The sequence below is a fragment of the Mugil cephalus genome, chromosome 7 (genome assembly GCF_022458985.1).
Source record: "Mugil cephalus isolate CIBA_MC_2020 chromosome 7, CIBA_Mcephalus_1.1, whole genome shotgun sequence".
Classification (NCBI taxonomy): domain Eukaryota; kingdom Metazoa; phylum Chordata; class Actinopteri; order Mugiliformes; family Mugilidae; genus Mugil; species Mugil cephalus.
This window is the reverse complement of record NC_061776.1, coordinates 6,773,928-6,789,068: the sequence shown is the minus strand read 5'-3', so window position 1 is coordinate 6,789,068 and position 15,141 is coordinate 6,773,928.

Here is a 15,141-nt window from a genome sequence, read left to right as displayed (position 1 = left end):
TTAACAAGATACAACATTTTATAATAATCTCATCAATACGTGTCCGATAGGTTTATTGGCGTTTGGCAAACCTTTTTAAAGTTAATTTACCTTCAACTACTGCTGCTGCCTACAGTGGTCACATATTGCAACCCCGGATTCTATGAGTTATATGCGTTTGTACGTTGCCATTGTGCTAGTGTGTAATTGTTTGCTGTTTGAAAAGCTGCTATTTTTTGTGCTACTGTGCGCCTTTATTGTCTATGTTGTATTTTATTGTGTATAGCTGCAATAGTGTTTTTTATCTTTATGCTGCTCTAGTTTCTATTTTTATTGCTCTCAAACCAAAGAGCTGACAAACTGTGTTTCGTTGTTTTTCGCCAGACAATGACAACGGAAATTTCTTATTCTTTAATCTTATTCATTTAAATCTCCTCTTCTCAGTACTTTTTGGTGCTGTGCAGTAGTCCAGGAGTAGTGCAGGTGATGTAACTTTAGTTTTTTACAGATTTAACAGGATACAACCATTGACTGTATATACTATTCACAAACCCATCGTGACGTCACCTGTTGGATTTTGTACCTTGAAAATGAAGCCCGAAATGGGCGGAGATACGACACATTATAACCTTTAATGTTCTAACTTTTTTATTCTCCCTAACAAATACCTTAAATCTTCCCTTCTAACTCTTATACAAAAACCAAATACTATTAATGAGGCATTACTTTTACCCTTCTGTAACATGGTAAGAGTGACCATTGGTGACTAAAATGCACTTTAAAATTATGAATTAGGAGAGTTACAACCCTTTAAATTGAAACAACTTGGCTCAACGGCTATTTGCTATTCGGGGCTCATAAAAGGGGCAGAGTTTATTTCAAAAAACAGGAATTAGCTTCTAATTATTGTCAACAGAATTCATTTATTTATAATATAATTAAGATTCTGAACTGCTGAAAGTCAACACAACGGTGTCACTTTCAATTTTAATATTTATTCATTACAGAAAAAAAAAATGTTTTTCTTCTTTTTTGTTTGGGTAAGGGCGTTCATTAATTCTGCTGTGACAAAAGGTGAATATTAAGCAGCTAATTAGTCTTGGCAGAACATAAATGAGTGTACTATGAATAAATGACCTGATGTTATTTACTGCTTTTTAAGAAGAAAAACGCAGGCTAAAGGTTTAGATAGACAACAAGAGAGAAGGACAAAAGAGTTGGAGGATCTCATCTCCTCAGATTAACATTTCACCGTGTTATTTGCCTTCCCGGCCCTAAAGCAAAAATAATCCATTAACCCTTTTGAACCTTCAGCTACTGAAGCAAAAACAACCTCTGTCTGATTTAGTGGAGTCATTAGTGTCTCCATTAATTCTACAATCAGCAGTTCAGCTCCCGCAGATAACAATTCACACAGCCCATGGACTAAACAAGCAGGTCAGCAGTTACTGAGAGAGGCATCATTACAGCAGAATAATTCAGCTCAGATAAAGTCACAATTCAAATATAGCCGAGCAGATCCGACATCACGAAGCCGAATCAACAGATGATAGGTGACATTTTGATGGCGAGCACAGGGACGGTCCAGAGCTCTGAGGAGCAGTTCAGCGCAATCGTAAAACTGCTGAATTGTTTGGCGATTGCTTGACCTTTAGAAGGGAAAGGGCTGCCGGGAAATGAGGTGTTTAATTTATTCTCTGTCAGTCTGAGCATTAGTGCCAATTTTGCACTGAGTTCGGCTTGAGGAAATACAAAGGATTTGTCAGCTTCTCGTTCAGGAGTCGACATTTTATTTTACGATGCTCCTTTAAGATGTGCTGCCGTACTTGGGCTCATCATTCAAGGACTTATTCAAGTTGTTTGACAGCAGCAGAGTTAGAGAGACATTTTGTATCTGCTGCTACTAAATCATTTGCTGCTATAATCAAATTCAAATAACTAATGAAAACATTGTGGATGGTAGTGGTACATGTAATATAACTGACCACACTGGACTCCTGCTGCTACAGCTGAGCTACATAATCCGAGGTTCCTTAACCTAACTTATCTTACATGACTTAATAAAATTACTTAACAGTTCCCCAGCTTCCCGGCAGCCGCCTGCCTTCTTTGCTTTATTAGCCGTTGCCAAATCTGCTTGGAGGTGTATTACAGGAAGCTACTGCCGTTACTCAGTGAGTTTACATGCACAGCTTAATGGAGCTATGCTTGAAATTCGACTTTCTGAACGTGGTCTTTGTCCCAGTTTACATGCAACAGAGATAATCTGTTCTGTAAAAATATGATTGGATGTGCTATATGTGGGTGGATGTCATGATTAAACTTTGCATTATTGTTGATAATGTTGATCATTTTCAAACTGGCATTACGTGTCACAAGGGTTGCCAAACCCCTGGGTTACACATTGTAACCCGGGGTTCTATGAGTGTAGGCGTAAATCTGTATCAGGTGTGGTTTTATCAGAGTTTTTTTTACAAGAACAAGGCTTTTCCAGACTTGTTGAGTTTGGATGTTTGATGAACTTAATGGGTTTGTTGTAAGAGTCACTGCCCCATGTGACTTTCAGATGCTGTGTAGTTCCACTAAACACTTTCTGGTGCCATGATAAAATCTGTGCAGTTATAGAAAAGTTGTATTTTATTGACACCCTTGTTCTTTTGTCAGCTTTGTTGCATGTTCTGTTGCACCTTTATCTGATGAACCATGTCCAGAACCTCCTTAAAATGTTTAAAATCAGCTCTTGTTACACGTCCTACAGATTCAGCTCCACAGCAGTAAGTAGTTGTTTTCAAATTCTGTATCGTAGAACAGAGCATCTAGCGACCACACATTTATTTGTAGAGTTACTGAACAGTAAAACAGACCTGAAAGCAGAGTGTTTATTGTCCATATATATTTTCAACATGTGTCCAGACATGTGATATCAGATAAATGCTTCTTTCTGTCTTTAGCCATTTGCAGACATGTCAGCTAACATGCTAACTTTACAGCTCAAGGAGAAAAAGTAAAAGAAAACATCCGCGTTCGATCTGTAGAAGATATTTTTCACTTCACTTCACATCATCGTGTGTGTTGCTGATGTTTTCTCCCTCTGTTGTGAAATCCCAAAGCTCTGGATTTGTGTAATGGAAGCAGACGGTCACATGGAAATGTCCTCACCTGTTGTTGAATTGAGGTCAAACCTTTCAACGGGTTTGTTTTGTTGAGGACACAAAAACCTTTTGGCTTCATACACCATCTCCCTCCGTCTCTCTCTCTGTCGGTGGTCAGTAATGGATGTTTACATGGGAGGAGAAATAGTTTGCTCATATCAGCCCGGCTGCTGTCAGCAGGAGATTGGTGGAGGGGAAACAAGTGTCAGCTGTGACAGGAGGAAGCCCTGCAGAGAGAAATGACAGAGGAGGAGTGAGGAGTGAGGGGGGAGGAGATGCTAATGAGAGATGAACAGAAAGACGGCAGGTGGAGGGAGACGGGGAGAAGATGGTGTAGACGCAGTGAGACAGGATGAGAGGCAGCGGAGGAAATTACATATGTGATGCAGAAATTTAATCTCAATAGAGAACGTGGCCTGAGGCAGCGCTAAATGCATTAAGAGTTAGTGAAGAGCAGGAAATTATGTTATTACCAAGGAGTGTGAAGGAGGTTCTTAAAACTGAGTAATTGTCTAAATGTATATGTGGGCAATTTTCTTTTTATAGATCTAAGCAACGAAATTGGCGAAGCAGAACTCAGCAGTTTTATAAAATGACTCCAGCCGTCCTGTGTTGTGCTGCAACCCTCTTTTATCCCACGTTTTTACTTTTTAAACAGTCAACTCTGCTCATTTTAAAAAGCCAGAGTCAAGTACCTGTTCGTTTGGAGAGATTCTGAGCCTGTGGAAACTGCATAAAGACAGTTTATTCAGTCTAATATGGCTCTGGAGGAAAACACTAAAAAGAAAACAAAAAGACGAACAGAAAATAATGGGTGTATAGACTGTATAAAATATGGATGACACATCTCCACTTCCTTCCACTGGTCAGAATGAGGCCAGAATTCATGAGACCTGGTGGCGCCATCTTGAGTCTGAACAGTACTGTACTGTCAGAGAGCACTTGAAATCTTCTTCTAGGTTTACTGGTAGAGCTGGGCGGTTCATACGAATATGAATTTCTAATATACCGCCATCAATGTATTTGATTACATAGGTTTGGACCATTTCTAATATTGCTGCGTCACTGTGAGACATGGTGAAGGTGAAAAAAAGGTCCAAAAAAAGGAGCTGTGCCTGTTTTTTGGATGTTTTTTGGTTTCAAAAAATCGACCAAATAACCATTTTATCCAAGTGTTTAACTCCAAGCTAAGTTCACAACTGAAGAGCCCTGTATCGGTTTTCTAAAAGATGTTTGTGAAGTTTGCACAGTAAAAGTCAATATTTTGACTGCAGTTGTCTTGTTTTACTGCTAGTGTGTAATTATTCTACAATATTCACTCATCATGACAATAAGATCTACTGCAGTAATTCTTCTCTCAACCAGTAGAAGATGATTATGCGTGAAAACAAAATGTGATATACCATGATATTGTCAGAATTTTGAAAAATAAGATACATATTGGTCATAACACCCAGTCCTACTCACTGGCGTCTTCATGTAATTAATACTACGCTCTGTTCCACTTCCACCAGTTACAAAGAAACGTTGGACTTATTTATTTATCTATTTTTCCCTCCTCTCACGGTCCTAAGGGACTGGTTGACATGGCCAGCGATCTGTGTCCACTGTCCTGACAGGTTCACTCAGTGTCGTCCAGTGTTTTCAGAGCACAGTAATCTGTACAGTGGCTGTGTTCTAACAGTGGGTTTATCCCTCCGTCCCTTTTCCTCGTCGTTTCACACTATCGAGCCGACGTCTCTCTTTTAGTGCCGTTTTGTTCCAGCTGTCAGTCACAGCAGACGGGTCGTTGAGGCTCAGGGTGTAATATCATGCTTCACGAGTTCTGCCCAGCTGGATGTAAACCTCTAAACACAGTCATTTTAAGACACAGTCAAGTCTCTTTTACAAAGAGGTAACAGTTCAGGAGAGGAATGTCTGATTAGATCAAGTTTAAACGTGCTGTGGTGCTGAATTTTGGACTTTTTTTGTTGTTATGTCATTTGGACTTTAGTTCAGTTTAGGTTTTAATGTTTATTCTTGTTTTATTTTAAAAGGATTCTTGTTGTGATGCCTTAGCTTTGCCCTCAGTGGTTTCACCTGTGTCTCATTTGTCTCCTTATTCTTGGAAGTCATCATTAAATTTACTTTGAGTTGTGACAAAAGGTGAATGCAACGAACATGTGTAAGAGAAAATTCTGAAAGAAGAAAACCAATGTAAAACAAGGGACTGAATAGTTTTTCAACTGCCTTTATCATGTAAAATACATATTTGGACACGTGGGACCAATCCTTTAGAAAGTCATCAAAATGTTGTGACGTATTAAAACAGTAAAAGATTGATAAATGGCGCAGTTTCTTAAAAAAATGTTACCAGGATGAAACATGTGACAATCGCGTGAAGACATAGAGCGAACCACTGACTATATAAAAGGTTTCCTAAACTTTTGAAGCTCAACGTTTTGTCTCCAGCCGACGCCATCTTGGAAATACCTAAATCCGCCTAAGAAAATTAAATTAATGGTCAAAGATGTGGAGTGGAGCATCTATAGACACATTTACTGTTTGTTAACAATGAAAGCTGCACACACGTACATATAAACCTACATACTTATAATCCAGATAATAAAGGAAAAAATAGATGCAAAGGGCCTCCCCTCAGGTTATTTAAAACAGTCATCAAACAGACCATAATACAGAAGGAGAAAACAGTAAACACAAACAAAGGAAAGCTAAGATAACCTCATTTACATAATATATAACAGAAAAAATTATAGTAGAAACCTTGACTACATTTAAATAATAAACCATGGAACACGTATCCATTAAAAAGTAATGCACAAAATGTTGCAAATATTGAACTCGATTAAAACATTTAACCACCATCTCCTGAATCCTCTGATGTCCCGGTAAGTTCCTACACACACAGCTACTTGAACACAAAGCAGGGATTAACTGCTGCAGAAGTTCCTGTAGATAAATCTCAGTACACAGCTTCAGATGGCAGCCTCAGGTCCACTTCTTGCTGTTTCTCTATAGATGTCAGAATCATCCTTCTTGCTCCGAGTCCTCTAAACCTCCTACGGTAACTCCCTGAAATGTTGACGGAGCTGAAGTTTGTTCATTGTGGATACTGAGAGAAAGGCAACCTTCCACAAACCTCAATCAAAAATACATTTCCAGCTTCTTTAACGAAACAGTTACAGAATACACGAGAACTAATGTTTATAATGATGATAGTCTGTAGCTCATAGATCGACCTTTTAATACCTGCACTCTCGCGTCCAGCTGCTTCACCACAGCTGGCAGAGATCAGGTGATCGTCCCTTGGGCTGATTTGTGAGGAACCAATAATGCTTTTTGAAATGAAACGCTGCAGCTTCTCCCTTTTGCTGTTGAGAGCTGCAGGTCTGAACTCTTCAGGGTCCTGACTCCCACATGGATTCTGCTGTCGGTGTTTGCTTCCAGATGTTTTTAAATTGGTTGGTGAGCTCCCCGACCAGCAGAAGTGATGCGGGAATTTTATTTTATTTTTTTTCTTTCGGCAGCTTTTATTTCTAATTCCCTGAAGTTTGGAGCCACGTTAGGAAGGAACGTTTTCCTTCTATCCACTGTCTGATTCAAAGTATCTGACATAAACTAGACCGTGAGCACTTCACTCTTCATGTGAAGTTATTAATATCAGATGCACGTCCCAGTTCTTACATCAAACAGACATAATAACAGCAACATACACCAATCAGCCACAACATTATGACCAGAGAAGTTAGTAGTAGTGGCAGGAAAAGTAAATAACATTAACCATCTTGTGACAATTCAATGTTCTACTTGGAAACTTTTGGACCTGGGATTCATTCATGTGGATGTTGCTTAGACATGAGGCACCCACCTAGACCAGACCAGACCAGACCCCCCCACCCCACATAGTAATGACACTCTTTGGTGGCAGCAGCCAAAAAACACGATGCCCAGCATAAGGTGTTAACCTGATCTCCTAATTCACTAGATCCCAAACTGACTCCCCTCAGCCCATAGGACCTGAAGCCCCCCCACCCTCAGAAGGTCCGTGTCCATCCTCTGATGAGTCACAACTTCTTTTGAGGCCTACACAATATTAGAACGTGATCCTAACGTTATGCCTGATTGGCGTATTTCAGTCTGTTTCTGTTGAACACACAGATTTAATGTCGGCCAAACATCTCTCTGTTCAAATTACTGCATCACCCTGACACCTTCAGACAAACTCCGGCTCTGTTTGTCTTTTTTATCTCTTTCTGGGAGTCGTACAATAGGCAGCTGTTTGATCGTTTGTTCACTTCATAAGACGGAGATAATCTCACACACATTCATGGCGGTTCATTATATAAGCCTCGCTGTAAGATCAGGTGGCATCAGGTGAAAGGAGAGAACTCTGCTTTTAGACTGTTGTTATGCCAGTTCAATCAAAGGCTATTTGACCAGATGCTCTTTCACAACTTCTCACCTCCTGGCTTGGGATTAAACAGTAATTGTGTAGACGTTGTTTGGCTGAGGAGGCTTTAAGAGCTCTGCTGCTGCTTATCTTGAAAGAGCCGTTTTCACTTGTGAGGTGAGATAAACCAAACACGGCGTCTAAAGTTTGCACAGTTCAACAAAACAAAAAAACAAAAAGGTTTCATTTGCATTTTGTCAAATAAGGGTCATTTGAGTGAATAGAGGAAGGAAGAATGGTTCCCTTCACGAGGCTCAGATCAGATTTAAACTGTCTACTTTAAATTAAATGAGACACAGGACATTCAAAGCTTAAGTAAATTGAAAATAAAACAACAACAAAACATTTTACTTTTTAAAGTTCGATTGACTCCACAACTGGAGTTCCAGTGTCCAGTGTCCAGTGATTCAGGGGAGGGCAGCAACTTTGCACTTAATTAATTGCATGATAATTTTATGACCTCAATGGTTCTGTGTTTTTTTTACTAGAATAGCTGTGCAGTTTCTCCTTGTCGTTGTCCTTGATTGTTTGTTTGGGTTTTCCAGGTGGTTTGCAGCCGAAAGTCTCCAGACACATTGTTTGTTCAGTCACTGTTTGTGTCCATTGTCTTCTGACCTAATTGTTTTCTCAGCAATTCTTTCTAAAAAACTTTCGGAGTAGCTTAACTCCTGGCTGTGTCCTCACTGGATGTTTTACCACCTGCATCTGTGGTTGCCTGTTTTTTTTTTCTATAGCAAATGGTTCTTCATAGACTCTCTGACTAGAGTTGTGTGTGGCCATGAGGTTTGTTTACACAGTGGTCATGTGACTGGAGAGCAACGAAGCTCTTGACTTGTTCGAAGTCTACTGACTGAACAGTCTGAAACTGACATGACTGGCACAACATTAGACAGGGTAGAGGGTTATGGGGCTCAGAAGGAAGACGCAGTGCTCATATGCATTGTGGACTTAGCGGGCGATTAGAAAGTCTGTTTGTCCATGAAATTTACCGGTGCTGTGCAAAGTGACAGATTTGTGAATGGACGACCATGAGCGTAACTCAACATAGCTCTTGAAAATGTGTGTTTATGCTGTACGTGTATCTACTATTGTGTTATTATATCATATTTTGAAATCATTTGTTGCATTTTGTTGGAAAAGACGATAAAATCTTGACTCTCTTTTGGAGTTAGCCTCAAGTGGTAAGTTAAGGAACTGCAGTTTCGATACTTATTGTGATAACTTCTAAACTTTAAACAAAGCTATTCTTGAAAATAAATAAATAAACAAATAAATACATAAATTAGTAGTGCCTTTTTGATTAGTTGTCTCAAGCTCTATGAGAACATCAGAAGCCAGTAGATTAGCTTAGCGAAGCTGGTTGGTGACTTCCTGTAGTATAGTGTGACTTAACTTTTTCTTTTTTTTTCAACATGCTGAATGTTAACCTGCTTTACCAAGTTCTGTTGATGTTTTTTGTCTCTTTAAACTTTTAAACTCCTAAACAAAATGTTGGAGGTTTGATCCAATTGTCTATGAGAATGCAACATGCTCTAATTTTAAAGGAATAAAAAGCAGATTTATCAGAAAACATGTCTGTGACTAAAGTAGGATATAAAATGAACATTAGTTTGACAGGCTCTGCATCTGTTCGCCTGCGTTGCATCAGTCTGCCTGACGAAATTTATCCCGCAGTCGACTAAGTAGAGGCTGTTTCATGCTTGTGTCACGTTCCGGTGTGTTCTGATTCAGCCGTACGTACCCGGCGTAAACTCAAATCTGTGTTTTCACATTCTCCCGTTGCTCTGTGAATCCCGTGACCGTGACATTATAACTTTCCACCCCTGTTATTTCTACTAGCGCTCATAAAATATAAAAGAGGTGGGAGAGGAAGGTGGTTTTCATTCCCCCAGGTTATCTTAAAGCCCTGGATTTCAGGGTGTTCATCACGGTTTCCTGGGTCTTCGGCAAACTCACGGTCCTGAGCCTCTGCTGCAGGCTGCCCCTGCAGTCACCCACACTGCTTCACTGTTCACTACTCTGGTTTCGGGTCGAGGGTTTTATTTAAAAAGAAAAAAATAAAAGTTTGAATTCCTCCACAATATTTTTATCTTTCTGACGTCCCGTCACTCGACACATTTTGCTTCCTCTCCCTCTGCTTCCTGCTGTGTTTGCCGGCCTGTAATTAAGCTGGTTGTGGTTAAAGCTGCTCGTGGTCTTTGCGCTAACACACTGTTCATACAGCAGCGACGCCGAGGAAGGAACTAGGGGAGAAACTTATCAACAACTAAAATACAATCAGAGAAAATCCATATTAAACTCTCGCGCGTGAATAATTTACGATGATTAATTTCCTCCCTGTAATTGCGATTGTGGGATTGACGATTTGTGGCTCGGACAAAATTCCTTTCAAAACCCCCTTTAATGAATTGAAAAGCTATTTTGGGGTTTAATGAAACCCCCTTTTCTGCTTTCCCTTTAATTAAGCCATAACTAGCGAAGCTCTGGTGGAATCCATTTACACTCCACAGCTCTGACTGATTGATTCATTTCTCATTAGCTCGTCTCCAAACGATAATTTTACACTGTTTAGCGAGCTCCTTGGACGACACGTTTCGTAAAGATCACCACATATAAAGTAGTAAATGGTTTATTTTCAGCCAAGGTAAAATCCATGTGCGTTCCAGTAAACCGTGCATTTGATCAATGGGTTATCAGCGAAGGTATCGTCTTACTGCGGTAAGTGGATGTGATGTGCGTCAACGTTACCGTAAATGGAAAAGTAAGAGTAAGAAAATCCTTTCACATCTGTAAGTAATACAGATAAAATGGTCAGAAAACCAATTTTAAAGCCATTGAACATCTGTTCTTGGTGATTTATTTATTCATGACGGTGGTCTTGTGTTTTCTACTAGGGTCCACCTGTAATTAATACCAGAAATATGGATGAATGGGACATTTATTTATAGGTGTATTTAAACATCGTTTTTCTCCTGTATAAAAGTAAAAGTTTATGTTATTTTGAGCTTTAATTGTTTGAGTTTTGTGCGAGTGCAGCTGCGTTGTAATCCTCCTGTAATATCCTGAAAGAGACGAGCCGCGAAGCGACAAAAAACACCTCGAACTGTCTGAAGCTTCCAGGACGCCGGTCAGCTTTGTTCCAAAAACAACGGGAAGCTGAAATGCGGTGAAAGATTAGTGAAGTCGCTTACACCTGCGTTTGTCTGACATCACTGTTTCAGAGATAAAAACAAGAGAAAGCTGTGATGTTTTAATGTCTGGGAAGGGCAGACGGGTTCACTGACCCGACGATCTGTGCAGCTTTTGTTGAATTTTAAAGACTGATGTTTACGCGCTGTGACGATCAGATGAGATGACTCAAAACGCTTCGTGGAGACACATTGTCTGACTTTGCCACTTGAATGAATGATTGCCAGGTCCAAAAGTCTCCCAGTACAACACTGAATTGTCACAAGATGATCCATGTTGTTCTCTTCTCCTGTCACTGGTCATATACACACACACATTTGTTATTTTTTCTCCCCCCTGTAGCATCTTCCTCCAGGCAGACAAGAGACTGCAAAGCTCAACAGAACCTAATTTCTTCCCTCTAAAATCAGATCAAATGAAATGCAGCTCAGCTGTTGTCGTCCGCCCAGCAGAGGCAGGAAAATTCCCTCTTCTGGTATAAACGTGCTGCCGTCTTCATCCGACCGGCAGCCCGGAGGCATTTCAGATATTCTGTCAGGTACAGATTAAACAGCGCGACTCTATTTTACTAACGATCCACCTTCTCACACAAACCCCCCCCAGAAACAAAGACGAGTCTGGATCTAGTTAACAGCAGCACACGATTTTTTTTTTTTTTTTTTTTTTGTGCACGTTTCAGTCATTAATTTTTGGTGAAGTTCATTAAATCCAGCCAGCAGAGGTAATTATGTGAGTACTTGGCTGGTAGGTGTTTTTTTTTTTTTTATCAATCCCTGATTAATATTAGATATTCTTAGATTTAATCTCTTCAGAAAGGGATTAGTCGTAGAGTGAAGATAATTCAGATGTATAAGATTTTATTTCTTCACATCAGAGACGTGTCGTCCAGCCAGATACTAGTTTGCAGGAACTTAACATAAAATGTAGTGATTCTTAGGAGAGTTTTATTTTATAAAGTGTCAATAATGTTCCAAACGTGTGTCTAGATGCATGAGAGAACCCAGAGCCTAAAAACAAACCAGCTTTAGGTATCAAGGTCACGTTTACTCCTGTTGAAAGTGGCCTCGCTGCAGCCTCCTGGTCTCTGCTCCTCCCACGCTGCACCTCCTCCTCCTCCATGGGTTATTGATGAGGCAGCAGCGTAAAGACAGGACTTCTACCGGGTTTCTGAAGGTTACGAACATGGATCCATTAGTTCATTTGTTAAAAAATTAATAAAGTAGCTAAACAATCTTCAACAGACAAATGCTCGACACCCTTTAGTGTTGGAATTTAAATTGACATCAACTATAATGTTGGAGTTTATATGAATAGTGTATGAGTGCGTATAACCAGGCTTGTGGTGTGTTGACCTTAGGACCTTGAGTTGCTACCTGTTAATCAGGCGAATGTTGATTTCTTTACTAATGCACATCCATCATAATCAAGGTTTGATATTTGCTGTAGTGAGCGTAACCAGAGACATCTTCATGTTTCCTCCATCAGTAGTGACGAGTACAGATACTCGGTAACGCTGATGTTAACTAGACCGAAAAATAAATGTTTTCCGTTTTCGTTGCTTCATTTCGGTGCCACTGAATGTTTAATTATTACCAACAACTTAGCTTCTTTTTCCTTCCACTTTATTGAAAATTAGTAAATACAAATAACAAAACAAAGTCATTCCAGTTCATTTTGGCAATAACATGGGTCGGTCATCAGCAGCCCGCCCCCTTTAGCTCTATAGCTGTGCTGACGCTACACGTTATGTCGCATCAGTCGGTCCAAAGTTTGACTGCACTTCAGCTCAAAAGATGCAGACTGGGCAACAAGGGACACCTGGAGGTAACACCTGGAATTTGATTAACCTCCTGAGACCTGAGCTTTTGTTGGCGATGCATTTTTAATTTCCACAAGATATTTGCGATTAGTAGGACCTAAGACATAAAAAAAAAAAAATTAAGCATCATCTTTGAACATGAAGTTGTTTTTGAAAAATAAACTATATATATATGGACTGTACTCAGTAGCAAAGTTCTGCTTGGATCATCTAATAACCCCAACCCCCCCTTAGTTACCCATCTAGTTATGTAAGAGTTTTGTGATTTGTACTTTATATCTTTTATCTTTGCAAAGTATTCTAAAGGTGCATCAAGTTCTTCTTCTTCTTCTTCTTCTTCATATAGGTGCATTGTCTGTATTGTGGATCAGTTGATCTCGCTCATTGTGAGATCGTGTTGAGACGATGCGTCCATTGCTCCCTGATCTAAAGAACATCCGGCATTTTTGAGATTAAAGAGAATATCTGTGATATTGGTATTACTGTGAAACTACTGTAGTCTTGAGTCCATGTTAACTTGTAATCTTTAACTAACTGTGACCCAAATGCCTCAAATTAAATCTAGTGAATCCAGCTCCTGTGAAGAGACTTTAATTTGTAATCTGTTTGCTTCTTTTCCATGTTAACAAACAATATAGATAGATACATAGATAGATAGATAGATAGATAGATAGATAGATAGATAGATAGATAGATAGATAGATAGATAGATAGATAGATAGATAGAGTGAGTGCCTCAGGGTGGCGTACGACTTAAATTGGTCTTTAATTTACAGCAGACAGAGGAGCAGCACTCTCACTCCGACTCCCATTACCCAGAATGCAGTGCATGTGATTACTGTACACAGACGACTCTTCTGTGGACCTCTTCACTTTCTCTCTGTTTTCTGGCTCACAGGAGCTTGATCTGTGCTCCGCTCTCAAAGAAACTCTTGAGAGTCTTTTCTGCCGCAGCCAACTGGCCGGCCGGCCGGGCAGCAGGCCTCCAACAGCCTGCAGCTGCTGCTGTGAATATAAAGCAGAGGCAGCGCTCATTGATCACCAGCTCTCCCCATCTGGCGTTCAACACAAATACGAGGAGAAATGGCTCGGGCTCACATCATTCAGCCGCAAACTGACTCATCATTTCAGACACGCTTTGAACCTTTGATGCTTCATTTTCCTCTGTTATCTGCTAATAACTGTTCTGCTGAGAGCTCACTGTGGGGCTGCCAACAGTTTATACTGCCGCGTGATTCCACCGCTTTCAGTCGGGGAATTTTATCTTCGCAAAGACGAGATTGTTGTTGATGCAGTCGTCTCTTAATGAGCTCACCGATAAGGGCAGTGGCACGCCAGGGTTTCTGGTGAGCGCCACAGTTGTGTGTGTGTGTGTGTGTGTGTGTCTTGTGTTAATGGAAGTGGTCAGAGGCGGCAAAAATGTTCAGATGAGAGATGACACTGTCATTGATCCATTGTATGAGAAGAGAAAACAAAGCGATGAAAGCCAGCGAATACAGACAAATATTTTTTCCATAGAAAGTGTTGCCAGATTTGACGGTTTTGAGGTTTTTTCACCAAGTTAAATGGGTGAACTTGGGATTTGGGTCCTTTTGGCATTTGTCTGATTATTTGATCTGATTATTTTTTGAAGCTGATTTGAAACCAAACCAAAGCATAATTACCCTTTAGTGCATGTGTGGACATACACTCTGACTCTGACACTCTGACTGCTTTTTTTAGTTTTTATGATGACTAGACTAAATACATGTATCAAGCTAATAGTTTGGTGGTTTTTGAACCACACAGCTGTATCTGGCAACAAGTCACATGTCATTGACTACTTTAAAATCTGGGCTTCTACTGATACTGATTCAGGAAAATGATCAATACGGTCTACACAATGCACCATCTATTGGTTGGCTGTAGTCTTTGAGGTGTGTCCAGGTGCAGAATTAAGTTTAACGTCATCGGAATAAAAAAAAAACAAACTTCCATCAAGTTACATTGGGAGAAGGCGGGAGCTTTCATGGACGTGACCGTCTAGTTTCCAGACTTTTGTAACTGGAACACTGATGACTCGTCATTCCCAGGGCAGAATTCCTCCCTCCGGGGTAAAAGAAACGCTCCATGAGACCTGCTCCTCATGTATTAAAAGCTTCCTTTCGATCTCCAGTTCTCTGCGGCCTCAAAGGTCGACCACTGGGATCCAAGCTAGGAAATCTCTTTGTGTTCAACGAGAGCTGAAATTTCTGGGTCAAAGTTTGGCTGTGATCTGCGATTCCATTAGAGCAAACTGTCTCCATTAGGGAGCTTCAGGGTTTTAAATGCCTTTGATTTAATTTGATCTAATTTGTCTTAAGTATCTACAGTTTAAAGTGGTGAGGAATGCATCGCTGTAAAATGTAATCACAGTGAAATAGTGGATATGTAAATGAACGGGATCAGACAGAGTGTGAGAACATCCTGACCCAAATGAAAAGCTTCGGAGTTTCTTATCATTATTAATCCAGAGATCCAAACAGATTTAGCAACTACTACTAAACCTTCTCCATCCGTCTTTATAAAGGTTC